Below are 13510 nucleotides of genomic sequence, written 5' to 3' on the forward strand. Positions count from 1 at the left end.
TATAGGACATTCTCCTACCTTTTCACGTATATGATCATTTTGTATCTTGTCTCTAAGAGTAAAGCCACTCATGAGCATTCTCATCTCTATAAAGACTTAACTAAATCTTATATATCCCTTTGAATGCCAAAATTTTACAGCTTAAAGAATTACATGCCTCACCATATCTAATTAAAAGTTACCCTAAGTTTGAGGGGAATTTTCTATCACACAATAAGACTAATGCATTCCTCCACTTTAACCATCCAACTTCAATTCGGCTAATAATATCCATGTCAACTCCTTCTTTACTCTGATCAACAAGAAGAATATCATCATCAAAATACATACACCATGATACAATATATTTCATCATATACTCCCTCTCTATTCTTATCAATAAGAAGAATACCTTCAACAATATTCATACACCATGGTACAATATCTTACAAATGTTTACCAAGAACATCCATAACCAAAGTAAAAGGAAATGGGCTAACAACAAAAGAACTTATGTCAGTTTTGACGAATGAGGCGGCGAATAATAATGTCAGAATGGTGTACACAAAGGTATATAGGAGATGTTTTCTGAGAGGTAACTCATACGACTAGTAGTGAAGCAGGAAAGAGCAGGAGTGAAATGTGAAGGAAGGCATTCATGGAAGGAAAATAGGGCCTTTTCTCATGGTATTTCTTGTAGAAGTTTTGCCAAAAATGTTTTCATTAGCATTTCCACCGGACACCTTTTGTCATGAGCCACTAGTAAATTATGAAATATTTTTTTCTAGAAGTTAGCGCCAATTTTAGTAAAATCAACAACTTTGTTGGCTGGTTTTCAATCAAAAAATTATTGGCAGTTTATCGGTCGAAAAGCTCGTCGCACAATTTTAGATAAAATATTTATTGATGACATCACCACTAATACTGGTGGATATATTTTCAATAAAATTTCCAACAATATACATTATTTTTCCTATATTGGCATGACCTCCAACAAAATTAAAACTTCATTTTGAATGGGTTGGGTCCAATTGCAACCCCTAGTTAGCCAAGTCAACCCTGGCTGACTAAGGGGTCCCTTAAACCCTTAAACATGCATTTAATACTAAATGACCTCCCCATTGTATACAACATGTTCCAAAAAGTTTTAAATAATATTTGAAATGATTTGAACTCGATGTTGACCCCTGATTAATCCTATTTTATAAAGTCTATTATGGTTAACCAAAAACACATAAAAACTTAAAAAAAAAATCAATACCAATAATTTTTACCAAATAAATGAACCAAACTCCTAGGGATAGTGTATGGGATCACGTTTAGTCCCTAAAAAAAGTTATAGCCCCCAAGGTCACCTAATTTAGACACATGGGCTAAACTAAGTGCATTCAAAGGGGTTTTCTTGAACCAAACAAAACCCTTATGAAATTATATTATATAAATGATTCTAGTAGGTGTCTGTTTACCTCATCCTTGTGGCCTAGAAAGACCAACCCATAAGATGACACGTGTCAACCAATAAGGCTAAACCAAACCCTCCAAAACCCAAAATTCTTGGGCCCATTGACAACCTGTCCCACATTGGACCCAACTAACTATTAAATTTTACTTTAGAATGTTCCTTGAATAAGTTATTGTTAGCTCGAGCCATATGGACTTTTGATGTGGTAAGATTCCTCAAAATAAACCCCTAAAATTATTAGTTTTATCATAATTTACTAGCCAGCTGACCAAAGGAGCTCAAACCCTCTAGAACATTCCCTTGACTCTTATTAGATAATCCACAACTAAAATGTTGGTTAGCCATTACTTTGGTGGCAATATATTTACCCTTGAATGAAATATCTCTCTCCTATAAATATCCCTAAATTTTTTTATGCAAGGGTTAATCAATTGCATTTCTCAACATTATAACAACTCCCTATGCATCCTTCTAGCCTTTCCCAGACATCTCTAGCTCTAGATATCTATAATTGATGTGTAAGAGAGAAAAAGTGATCAAGGCCAAGAAACTTCCAATCCAATAATTTTTAAAGCTTAGAGTCTTTAAGGATGTTTTAGAGGACATATCTAGGAGTCAAAAGAGCCAAAAAATAAGAAAATTTACCCATTAGACAGAGGTATTTTCCCATTAAATGGTTTAAAATTCAAGTCCAAATTACTTTAAAATCTCAACGCATAGAACCCCAAATTTTGTGGATTAGAGCCTTATGATATAAAGAAGCTCCCCCTAAAATTTTATCTCATTTAGAGGGGTGCACAAGAAGTTATGAGCTTTTGAATTTATAGTTCATTTTTGAACTAAAAGCCATGGATCAATATAAGTCGTCTAATCATGCATTAATTTGATCAGATGGCCCAAATTGAGTTAGACTGAGTGGTGATAGACCTTAGTTTAGAACCTGCATAAGCTTAAAGGATCCCACATACGATCTAGGTCATTGATCTTATCCAACAAGGATCTAATGAACAAGATTTAGTACCAATATGTATTAGTGAAATGGCCGGAGTGTTCTAGTTCTAATGTGTGGCTAAAGGAAATCGCAATCAATGTTTGCCACATCACAATGATTGTCTCCACTATTTAATAAAATAATTTAGAAAATTCTAGAAAATTCTTAGAACTTCAAAAATTCATTAAAAATAGAATTTTCATTAAAATTTGGTGTTCTTATTCTAATTAGAACAAAATTGAGCTCAACTTTATTTTAAAATTAATGTCAAAGGATTTTGCCCATTGGTTAGTGAATAATTTTAGTTTTAATGCCCACTAAATTTCTTTAATTACTCCCTAACCAGTGGTTCAATTGAGCTCAAATTTGGATGAAGTAAACTAGGATGTGTGTGTTATATAACATAATATTCTTGGGCCTTGATGATAATCAAATCTTGGTGAATTGAAATTTCAAAGTTCTGTTTTAAAATTTGACCCTAAACTTTAAAAATTCATAACTCTTAATCCATACATAGTTTGAAATTGAAATTGCAAACGTTTATTTATGTATATGCAAGGGTTAAAATTCCTCAGATTTCATCCAAATATAATAAATAGATTTCCTAAATTAAATCATCAAAGGTATAGATGCACATACCATTGATGATTGAGTGTGACTCTTACAAAGGCTTTGATGAATCCAAATTTTTAGTGTGTTTGAAGAACATGTTTAGATGAACCTATGTTTCATCTTTAATTGTATTTAGAGTTTATTTGGTTTGGTAATAAGTGAACCTAAATTGAAATACATAATTATCCTTAAATTTTTAATAATTCATATTAAATTAAAATTCAATTAATAATTTCATGGCAAAGAAAATTTGTAAGCATCTTAAAATTCAACCAAAATAAAGTAAAAATTAATTTTAAAATTAAAATTATTTATTAATTAATTAAATTAAATTAATTAAATATATTAAAATTCCAAAATAATTATAAACACTTTTAATGATCCCTATGAGTTATATCTAACAATTGGGAAAGATTCCAAAAGGTTTGGAATTGTTTTGATACGAAAAATAAGAAATTTCCCTAATTAAATAGTTAATTAAATTTATTAAAAGGGATGAACTTACAAAAATCATACCTAATTAAAGAAAATATCAATTGACATAAACTCAAATGCATTGAACTAATAATTAGGTCAAATATTTATGGAAATATACTTTTTTAAAATTCAATGTAATCATAAAGTCAAAATTTGGTCAAATTTCAATTTAAAAAAAATATTAAACTTGTAAAAATCATAACTAATTATAGAAAACTCCAAATAATACCAACTCAAAGGCCTTGGACTCATCATTGAGTCTAGTATTTATGAAAAATATAAATTTCTAGAATTCTTTTTTTTTTTTAGAAAATGCATAAAGCAATTTATTCAAACTTCTAAGTACAAATTGATTCCTCCTTCAACAAATCTAGAAAAGGAAGAGGAATGTTATTATCACTAACATCTTGCCAAAAAAATATGAAAAAAGAGCAAAGTTAGCGCATAAATCAGCAAACTTATTACATTCTCTTCTAGAAAAATGAAATAGTACTTGCTTAAAACCTTTAAGAAAGTCTAAATCCTTAGGATTTAGAAGTTCTTCTGAAATAAAATTATTCTGAAGAGCCTTCTGAAAAAGCAGTATGAGATTATATTATCTCCTTCAATCACAATGCCCTTAGCTTCAAGCATCCAGTCTTGAACATAATTCCTCAAAGAAAGAACGGATAGTATCTCAACTTGTGCACTATCCCAATGTATATAGCTGAATCCAACTGCCCCAAAGAAGCTTTCCTTGTAGCCTTTGAAAACACCACCAACTTCGGCTTTATTATTTGTATTTAAAGAATCATCAACCTTACACTTAATGCAACCAGGAGGTGGAGGAAGCCAAGAGGAATGACCCAGCATATCATGCAGATTAGCTTCCCAGTTTTCCCATATCTGATTATTTTGAAAAGAGCCAACTTCATAGCTTAGAGCATTAGCTGCAATAAATGAGCAACTATCTTTATTTTCTCTATTTATGATTTTGTTCATGCTTTTCCAATAGCAAAACACCAAGGAACAATATAGATTTCCAATAAAAGGATTTTGTATCGAAAGATTATGCAATTCATTCATTCACTCATCCAAAGAGTATGAAACAGGCATCCGGAAATTCCAGGCTTCAAGCTTCTCACGGACTTTCTTGATCATTACACAGTTCAGTGCTACATGTTCAACATTTTCAACACCTTCACACCCTCTCGGGAAGCCATCATAATCAATAATTCTTCTATGATGAAGAAACCAATTTGACGGGATAGCATTTTTGCATAGATGCCACCAAAACAATTCAACCTATGGCCTTAATTTTAAATTTTTTATCCAGCTCCAGTTTAAGTCTTCCATATCATCTTCTATAGTTTTTTCATAAGCTAATACAGCAACAGTCTTCCCTGAGCATTTCATAGTCATCTCCATACAATCTTATTTCGCTTCAGAGTAAATTGGGACCAGGTGAATTAGATTAACAAGATGCATACAGAAGCATTGTTTCAGCTTATGAACATTCCATTCCCCATTTAAAATAAATGCTGAAAGAGTAGAGGAATCTTAATCCAAAACTGAAGCAAAATTTTGCCATCTATCAATACATTTGTCCAAAATCCATACATCATTCTTGGTATTCACCTCTTGGCCGTTACAAATTTTCCATCTCATCAGACGATGTAGAAATTTTGCACCATTCACAATAATTTTTCATGTTGAGGGGAAATTGCAACTACTCCCACCACTCCATAGATCATAAACATATTTATATATTAAGGTCCTGTTCAAAATAGATGTGGGATTTGTGATAAAGTTAAGAGCCAATTTGGCCCTTAAAGGACCTATTCTTCCCAGCACCGACTGCACCCCTCTACCTTCTTTATTTTTCGGTTTGCACAATACATCCCAAGCAACATAGTGAACACCAAAACTACCATCTTTTTTATTCTATAAAAAATTTATGCACATTTTATCTAACTCATTTAAAATTCCCAAAGGAACAAGGGAGTGAGTAGATAAAAAAATAGGCAAGGAGAGAAAAGAAGCATTCAATAATACTAACTTTTCAGTAAGAGAAATAAATTTATTTCCCCACATATTCAGTCTTCTAGTAGCTTTTTCAATCAAGTTGTTAATATCTAAACTTACTAGTCTTCTTAGAACAATCTTTGTTCCAAAAAAAAAAAAAAAAAATCAGCTCATTAACCACTTTTAAATTCAGCATTTTGGATAGTTTTCTAACAATCCTTCTTGAAACAGAATTACCAAATAGCATAGAAGACTTTCTTAAATTGATCAATTGCCCGGTCCAATTACAATAGTTTCTCAAAATGACAATAATTTTCTTCAAGCTTTTCCTATTAGCTTCTGAAAAAATGGTTATATCGTCTGCATACATAAGATGAGAGATCAAAGGAGCATTTGGAGATATTTTCATACCAATTTTACCACCTCTCCTAGCAAATTCTTCAGATAACAATTGAGAATACATGATAAAGAGGTAGGGAGATAACGGACATCCTTGCCTAAAGCCACATTTAGACTCAATCCAATTTGAGTTAATACCATTGATCAAAATAGAAAATTTCGGATCCTTAACACATTCCATAATAAGATTGGAAAATCTTTTAGGAAAGCTAAACCATTCAAGCACTTGATTGAGTGTGGGCCAACACATGTTATCATATGCTTGCTCCATATCAACTTTGATAGAAACCAAACCCTTTTTAGATTTAGAGAATCTAAATTTATGAAATAGCTCTTGAGCAAGAAGTATTTGATCAGACATAAGTCTTCCTTTTACAAAAGCATATTGAACCTCCGAAATAATTTTAGGAAATAAATAGCTCATTCTATTCACTAACATACTAACCACAATTTTATAAATTGAATTACAAAGACTAATGGGCCGGTAGTTAGAAGGTAATAAAGGATTTTTACCTTAGGAATTAGCACCACATTAGTTTCTTTCCAAGCATTGCACATAGAGCCTGATTTGAAGAAATAATTGATGGCATTCCACACATCATTATGATTAATTTGCCAATATGCTTTGATAAAAGAGTATGTGATTTCGTCTCTTCTAGGAGATTTGTTAGAGCCCAGTTTTTTGATAACCTCCTCCAGCTCCACTCTAGAGAATTCTCTATCCATAATTCTGAAATCCGTACCTTCAATCTTCTTTGAAGGTGAAGGCCACCCTTCCAAGGAACAATCTCTATCTCTCCATTTGTTTTTGAAAAAAATTCATAAAGGCTTCAACAACTTCTTCCTGATTTTCCAAAAGCACTCTAGCATTATTTTTGAGTTGATTGATCCAATTCCCATTTTTTCTTGCTGTTGCAGAAGCATGAAAAAACTTAGAATTGGTGTCTCCATCTTTTAGCCATTGCAATTTTGATCTTTGTTTCCACCAAGTGCATAAACGTCTAAGAGTAGAGTTGAGATCCCGGACCTTGGATCTTAGCAAAATTGTTTTCTATTCGCAGATACCACCATCAGCTGATTCTTCTTCTTGGAGCTCCAAAATTTCTTTTTTTAAACAATCTTTCATCACAGTTAAGCTTTTATGCTTAGCTATGTTCCAAAAAAATAGAGCTTTTAAAGAGCGTTGAAAAATTTTAATCAAAATTTCATCAGCATTACCTCCAATTGGTTTCTTCCAATAAAAGCAAACCATTGAGTGCGAGGAAGGATAAGATAACCATACATCTTCAAATCTCATATTATTTCTTTTATATACAATTGGAGAAAAGATTCTCAGCATAATAGGACTATGGTCCGAAGCAATTCTTGCTAAGTGCCTTACCACCCCCACCTTTAAATAATTTAAGGTTGCACAGTTGAGAATGCACCAATCCAACCTCTCAAAGATATGGGCATTACCTGATTTATTATTACACCATGTATATTTAGGACCAATAAATCTAATTTCATGGAAATCACAATCTCTCATGAAAGAATACATATCATGAGCTCCTTGTGAAAAAAACAAAATTTTTGCCACCTTTGTTCTCATCTTGGGATAAAATACAGTTGAAATCTCCACCCATAACAATTGGAAGTTTTGAGGATGAAAAAGTTTCCAATTTGTTTTATAGGATTCTTCTTTCACAGCAATTCGTGCTTCCATAAACTGTAGCTATCAACCTAATGCCTTTGTCAGCAATGTTCAATTCACCCACTACTATTTGGTTTGATGCTTCCACAATAGAAAACAAAGTCAAGTCCGATCTCCAGCATATCATTATAACACAAGATAATCCCTTTGCCAAAAATAAAAAGAAATCCCACATGTCTCCTATAAATCTTTTGAATTCCAAAGGATCTATAGAAGAAATTTTGGTCTCAAGAAGACCCACAAAAATTGCATCATTATCATTCACAATTTCCTTCAAGTAACGGGAGGCCTCAGCTTTCCTAGCCCCCCTACAATTCCATAATATTAATGAGCTCATTTTGGATTAGAAGTGGGCAAAGACCCACAACCTCTCCTTTTAATCAAATCACCTTTCCTTTTTTTAGAGGATAAACTGACATTACCTAAGGACTTCAATTCTTTTTACAGTTTGAATTTGACCACGTTAATATTTGAAGCATATTCTATGACAGGATGAATTGTACCATCCTTTACATCTTCAATTAGTTCTCTGTCTTCTCTTTCAGCCTTGTCATCTCTGTTTTCTTTGTCTTCTCTATCCATTTCTTTAGTATCAGTAATGATAATCGAGTTACCATCTTCATCAGTCAAACAAAATAATTTGAACATATTTCCCTTATCACAAGAAACAGGTTTTTGAATATCAGCTAACTATTCTACAGATTTAGTAGAATTCAAATCTTCAGGCATCACAGCAGAAATCTGATTATCAACAGGATGGACAATATCAGCTTCATTAATTGTTCTTGCACCTTCTGAACAATCATCATATACTTCATTAACTTCTATTCCTTCCACATTTTTGATGGTATTTTGAATAGCAAAATCTTCCACCTGTGGCTTTTCCTTATAAACTTTCCTCTGCATAACAAGCTGCCACCCTTCTTTCCACGATTTACATGAATCCATGGTCCATATTCAACTTCTTTATCTTCACCTAGTTTAAGAGTTTTTTTGGCAATAATTTTAACAATGTTATTATTTTGAACAACCTCAGTTGTATTGTTATTTAAGGTCAATTCACAGTCATCAACCATATGGCCAATTCTTCCACATTTGAAACAAAACGTTGAGATCTTTTCATATTCAAAATTTTTAAAATTTTTACCATTTATTCCTTGAACCCATATGCCCAAAGGAAGCTTCTTATTAAGATATACACAAACACATACTTTTGCAAATTCTCTTCTACTCCACTGGAACATATTCCCGTCTATCAGGAGCGAAACTCCAATTGTAGAAGCAATCTTAGTAACATTGGTTTCATCCCAACAAAAAAGAGGAAGATGAGGTAGTCTTATCCAAATTGGAGCAGTCAACCCTTTCAAGGATGATGTAGAGAACTCCGGAATCCATATATCAATACCCACAATGTGGCCATTGACAAACCATGGGCCGCCGGCTAGCACCCTTTCCATGTAATCTGAAGAAAAGAAAGAACAAAGAATCCAACCAAATCCTAAAATAGTTAAATGAAACTTTCCAAGTTGATTCCACTGCCTGCGTAGCTCCCGAGCAATAACTTGAACTGGTATATCCTTCCCAAACATCTTCACCACAATTGAGAACTTCAATTTTTCAGAGTTCTCCACCACAGCCAGATCAAATAATTTAACAGATACCTTTTCTATTATCACAACTTCATCCATGGCAAAGTTGATTTTGATGTTTGGCTTCCTATTCTAGGGATTAGATTGCTTAGTAACATTATTTACCTTATCATCATGTATAGTCTTTTGAGCATTCTTCCAAACAGTCGGAGGGTCTTCATAACAGATAGGATTTTGTGTTTTATCAGGGATATTTGACATACCAAACGTGTTCACAATCAGCTTCATATTTGACGAAGAGGAAGCTTCCAAATTGTTGTTTTAATCCCAACAGAGTTATTGAACGATACTCGGGGGGTCTTAACCATATCATCAACCACTAATTGCTTACCTTTACCAAATACAGGAGAAGGTGTCTTCAAAACTTCCAGAGATGGTTCTTTGATTTTCAGAGCACCAGGGACAGCAGAACAATTTCGATCAAAATAACAACCAGGCAAGCGAGAACCCAAGGGAGTTTGATCAATAATTGATCGACCACCAGAAAACAAAGCCAAAGTATCCTCCCTTAAAGTAGGATAATCCATCAAAGATGAATTCAAAATATAATTATGGATTAGGAAAATACTCTCATCAGGTTTAGAACAAACAGGATGAAATGTGGATGGATTCCGGCGACTGGAATCAGTCGGTGGAGGTTTATCAACCATTACTGAAAAAACCGACACTGGAGGAGGGAAAATGAAATTACAAAAAGTAAGGTTTCTCTCTCTAGAAATAGGCATCTCAATGGAGATATTTTTAAATTTCTATAATTCACTATAATTAAAAAGATTAACATTTGGTCAACCCTAATTCATTGAATAATTAAAAAATATAAAAATTCAAGAAATCATAAAAATTTTAGCAAATATATATCTCAATAAATTAAATCATGTACACTCTATCAATGATGTTCTTAGGCTGGAATAGCTCAGGTTGCAGGGCTTCATGTCCTAAAGTGGCTTAGATTCTCAAGCCCATTTTGTAAATACCATGAATGAATTGACATAATACAAATGATAATTACAAACTTTATAAAAAAGTAATCAATGAATTAAATTAATGAATAATAAAAACTCTGTCAATGAAGGTTTTAGGATGGAATATCTCAGGTTATGGGGCTACATGTCTAAAGTAGGCTTTTATCCTCACGAATGAATTGATATAAATACTATATTATAAATTTTATAAATCAATATTCAATGAACTAAATTAATTAAAATTTTGTTATAAAACACTTATGTATTGAAGCTTTCATACCCATATACTTGAATCTTTTTAGGAAGACACAAACAAAGGTGTATTGGATTAGAAATCTTAAGAAATAAAGCACCTAATTAAAATGCAATAACAATATGCAACCTTTCTATCGAATTTTTGAAGGATTGATAGCATTATAAATGTGAGCCTAGGAATTTATAATCAATGACTGATGACACTTAGAAATTATAAAGCACTATGTTCTTTAAAACCTAAAGTTAAATAATTAAAATAATCAAATTATCCCTAAATCAAACATAAAACTTTTTAATTACAAAACACTTGAATGCAAACCAACCATCAATAAACTTAAATAAATAAATCAATTATAAACAAATTTCAAACTAATAAAACCTAGGATCTATTCAAGCCACATAGCTGTATACACACACTAGAACTTAATTGCTAGAATAAATAAATTTAACTTAGGTTAGGTCGGTCATTTGGATAAATTTATTTAGAGTGCCTTCACTACAGGGTATTGATATTTGGATTGCTAATTTTTTATACTTTGGATGTCAGATTTTCATTTCTACTGGTGCCCATTTGGAGTAGGCTCTTAAGCCTCTTTACTTTTATATATACACTCACACTACATTGCATATGCATTTTTCTTTTATAAATTAACTGTTCTTTTATATTCCTACAAAGTAGGATGTACCTAAGCAATGATGTAAGTATAAAGGCAAATCTAAATTTTTTAAATTCTTGTATAGCTAGATTATGTTATATAGTGTCAAGAGTTATAAATGATTTAAATATAATTATTTATATATATTTATATCTTCCAAAAGGAAATGATTCTTCTTGAATTATATAGAAGATTCGGAAGAGAAAAGATTGATGACCAAAATAAATAATCATATTCAAATCTATGTTTATATAGGAATAAAAATATAGGCTTAGTTTTGGTAGAGCTTGGCCACATTTACTTTTCAATAGACGCTAGGTTATGCTTTGAGAAATTATAAATGAATAAAAGTTTTTATTTATACATTATTATTCATGAATCATTTCATTGTATTATTATGTACATATTGTAAAGTTCTAATTAAAGTTTTCTAAATTAGAATTTGCTGATTCTTGGAATAGAGCCCATCTAATTGTGCATTCATATGATGGTTGATTATTCATAGGATTATTAGCTGGCACCTCACTCTAAGTAAGTGTAATTCCATATTGTATACACACCTCAGTCTAAGCACATTTCTTTCCTATTATGTCATTCAAAATTCAAAATTCAAAAATCTAAGATATCTTGATAGCCCTCATTCTTTAAATCTATATGAATTTAAAATATATAGACTTCACTTTAGTTGAGAGTATTATATTAAGAGATATAATTAACTATAGGTGCTTGCCCTTATAGGAAGTCTAGAACCCAAAATTTAAATAAATCTTACCTTATTGCCTTTCTATAGTAGAAAAAAATCTATAGATACAGACCTAGCTTTAAAAATAGGTTAAGTTTCATAATCAAAACTATAAGTGAATATTATTTTAATACTTTAGGATAAATTGAATATTTATTTTATTTTATTATTATTAAATAAAACATTGATTTAGTTTCTTAATTAAAATAATAATTGAAAACATTCTTTTTATCCTTAGGGATGATTTGAATATTCATTATGCTACGTTTGATTATGAAAATAAATTGAGAGTTTCTCTTCTCAAATTGATAGTGAAACATTAGTCTATCCTTTAAAATGTTATAATATTAATATATTTATATATCTGTTTAAATAAAATTTTAAAGCAATTTATATAGCAAATGAGCGTGGAACTTATCCATTGATTTTTTTGGCAACTCCACTAGGGATGGACTTCTCTCTCCATCTTTAGTGATTAATAAACTTTTAAAATACATAGAATTTAACATAAATTTTTAGGCTATCATATTTCATGTATATACATGTTTATTTAATTTTTTGTTTTGTATATACATATATGTTTATTTAAATTTCAATCATATATATGTATGTCGAGTATAGTCTTGTATATGCATGTCCCTTTTAACCTTATATATACATGCTTTGTTCAATCGTGCATATTTGAATATTTATTTAAATTTTAGTTTTATTTTTCATGTTTGCTTAAATTAAGATATCCAATGGTTAACTAGTTTCATCCTAGAAAACCAAGTGGACTAGGCTAAAAACAATAATGAATCTATAAAAGATCAGGTAGGTGTTTCGCCCATATATAGTCTTGTATTTTAATGTTTTTTTTTAAATTACAGTTTTGTTGTTCATGTTTATTCGCGTAAATATATCTCATGGTTACTTGGTTTCATCCTAAAAACTAAACAAACTAGGCCAACAAGAATACCGATATGGTCCTAGATCAAGTTAGATTGCTGACCATTTGTAGTCTTGCATGTGTATGTAAATTTGGGCTTTAAATTATAAATTCCAAATATATCTCCCCGCTTGTATAAAGTTTCTTTATTGATTTTATTGTTTAAATCTAAATTTAAATCTTATCAAACTCTATCCTCTTTATCTAAAAATTTATGGACAAGGGTCCTAGTAAAATAATTATAAAAAAAATCTTAAAATAAAATAAAACTTCAATCATTCCCTCCATCTCAAAGTAATTTTGATTGAAATCATTATCCAATCATTGAAACCAAATTCAAATTCCAACTTCAATCAATCCCCTAGTTTATGTTTTCTTGGACTAACACCATATCCAAAATCATTTAAAAAACCCATATTTAAAAAGTTTATTCACTTCAACTTAATTGTACTCTAGGGATTCAGTAAACTTTACTCAATATATTCTTCAGACATATCTTTCCTAAAGGTCGATGAAGTTTGGATATGTATACACAATTATGGTCAATTACAGAAAGATGTATGAGAAGTTTATATTCTCTATCATCAATATTGTCAACATGAATGTCAATAAGATTCCATTTGCTGAGTTTATAATAATTTTATTTGGGTTGGTATATAATGTTTAATTTAACTTTATTGGACCATAAGATTATGTGGTTA

This window comes from Dendrobium catenatum, unplaced genomic scaffold (genome assembly GCF_001605985.2).
Source record: "Dendrobium catenatum unplaced genomic scaffold, ASM160598v2 original_scaffold_234600, whole genome shotgun sequence".
In the NCBI taxonomy this organism is placed as follows: Eukaryota; Viridiplantae; Streptophyta; class Magnoliopsida; order Asparagales; family Orchidaceae; genus Dendrobium; species Dendrobium catenatum.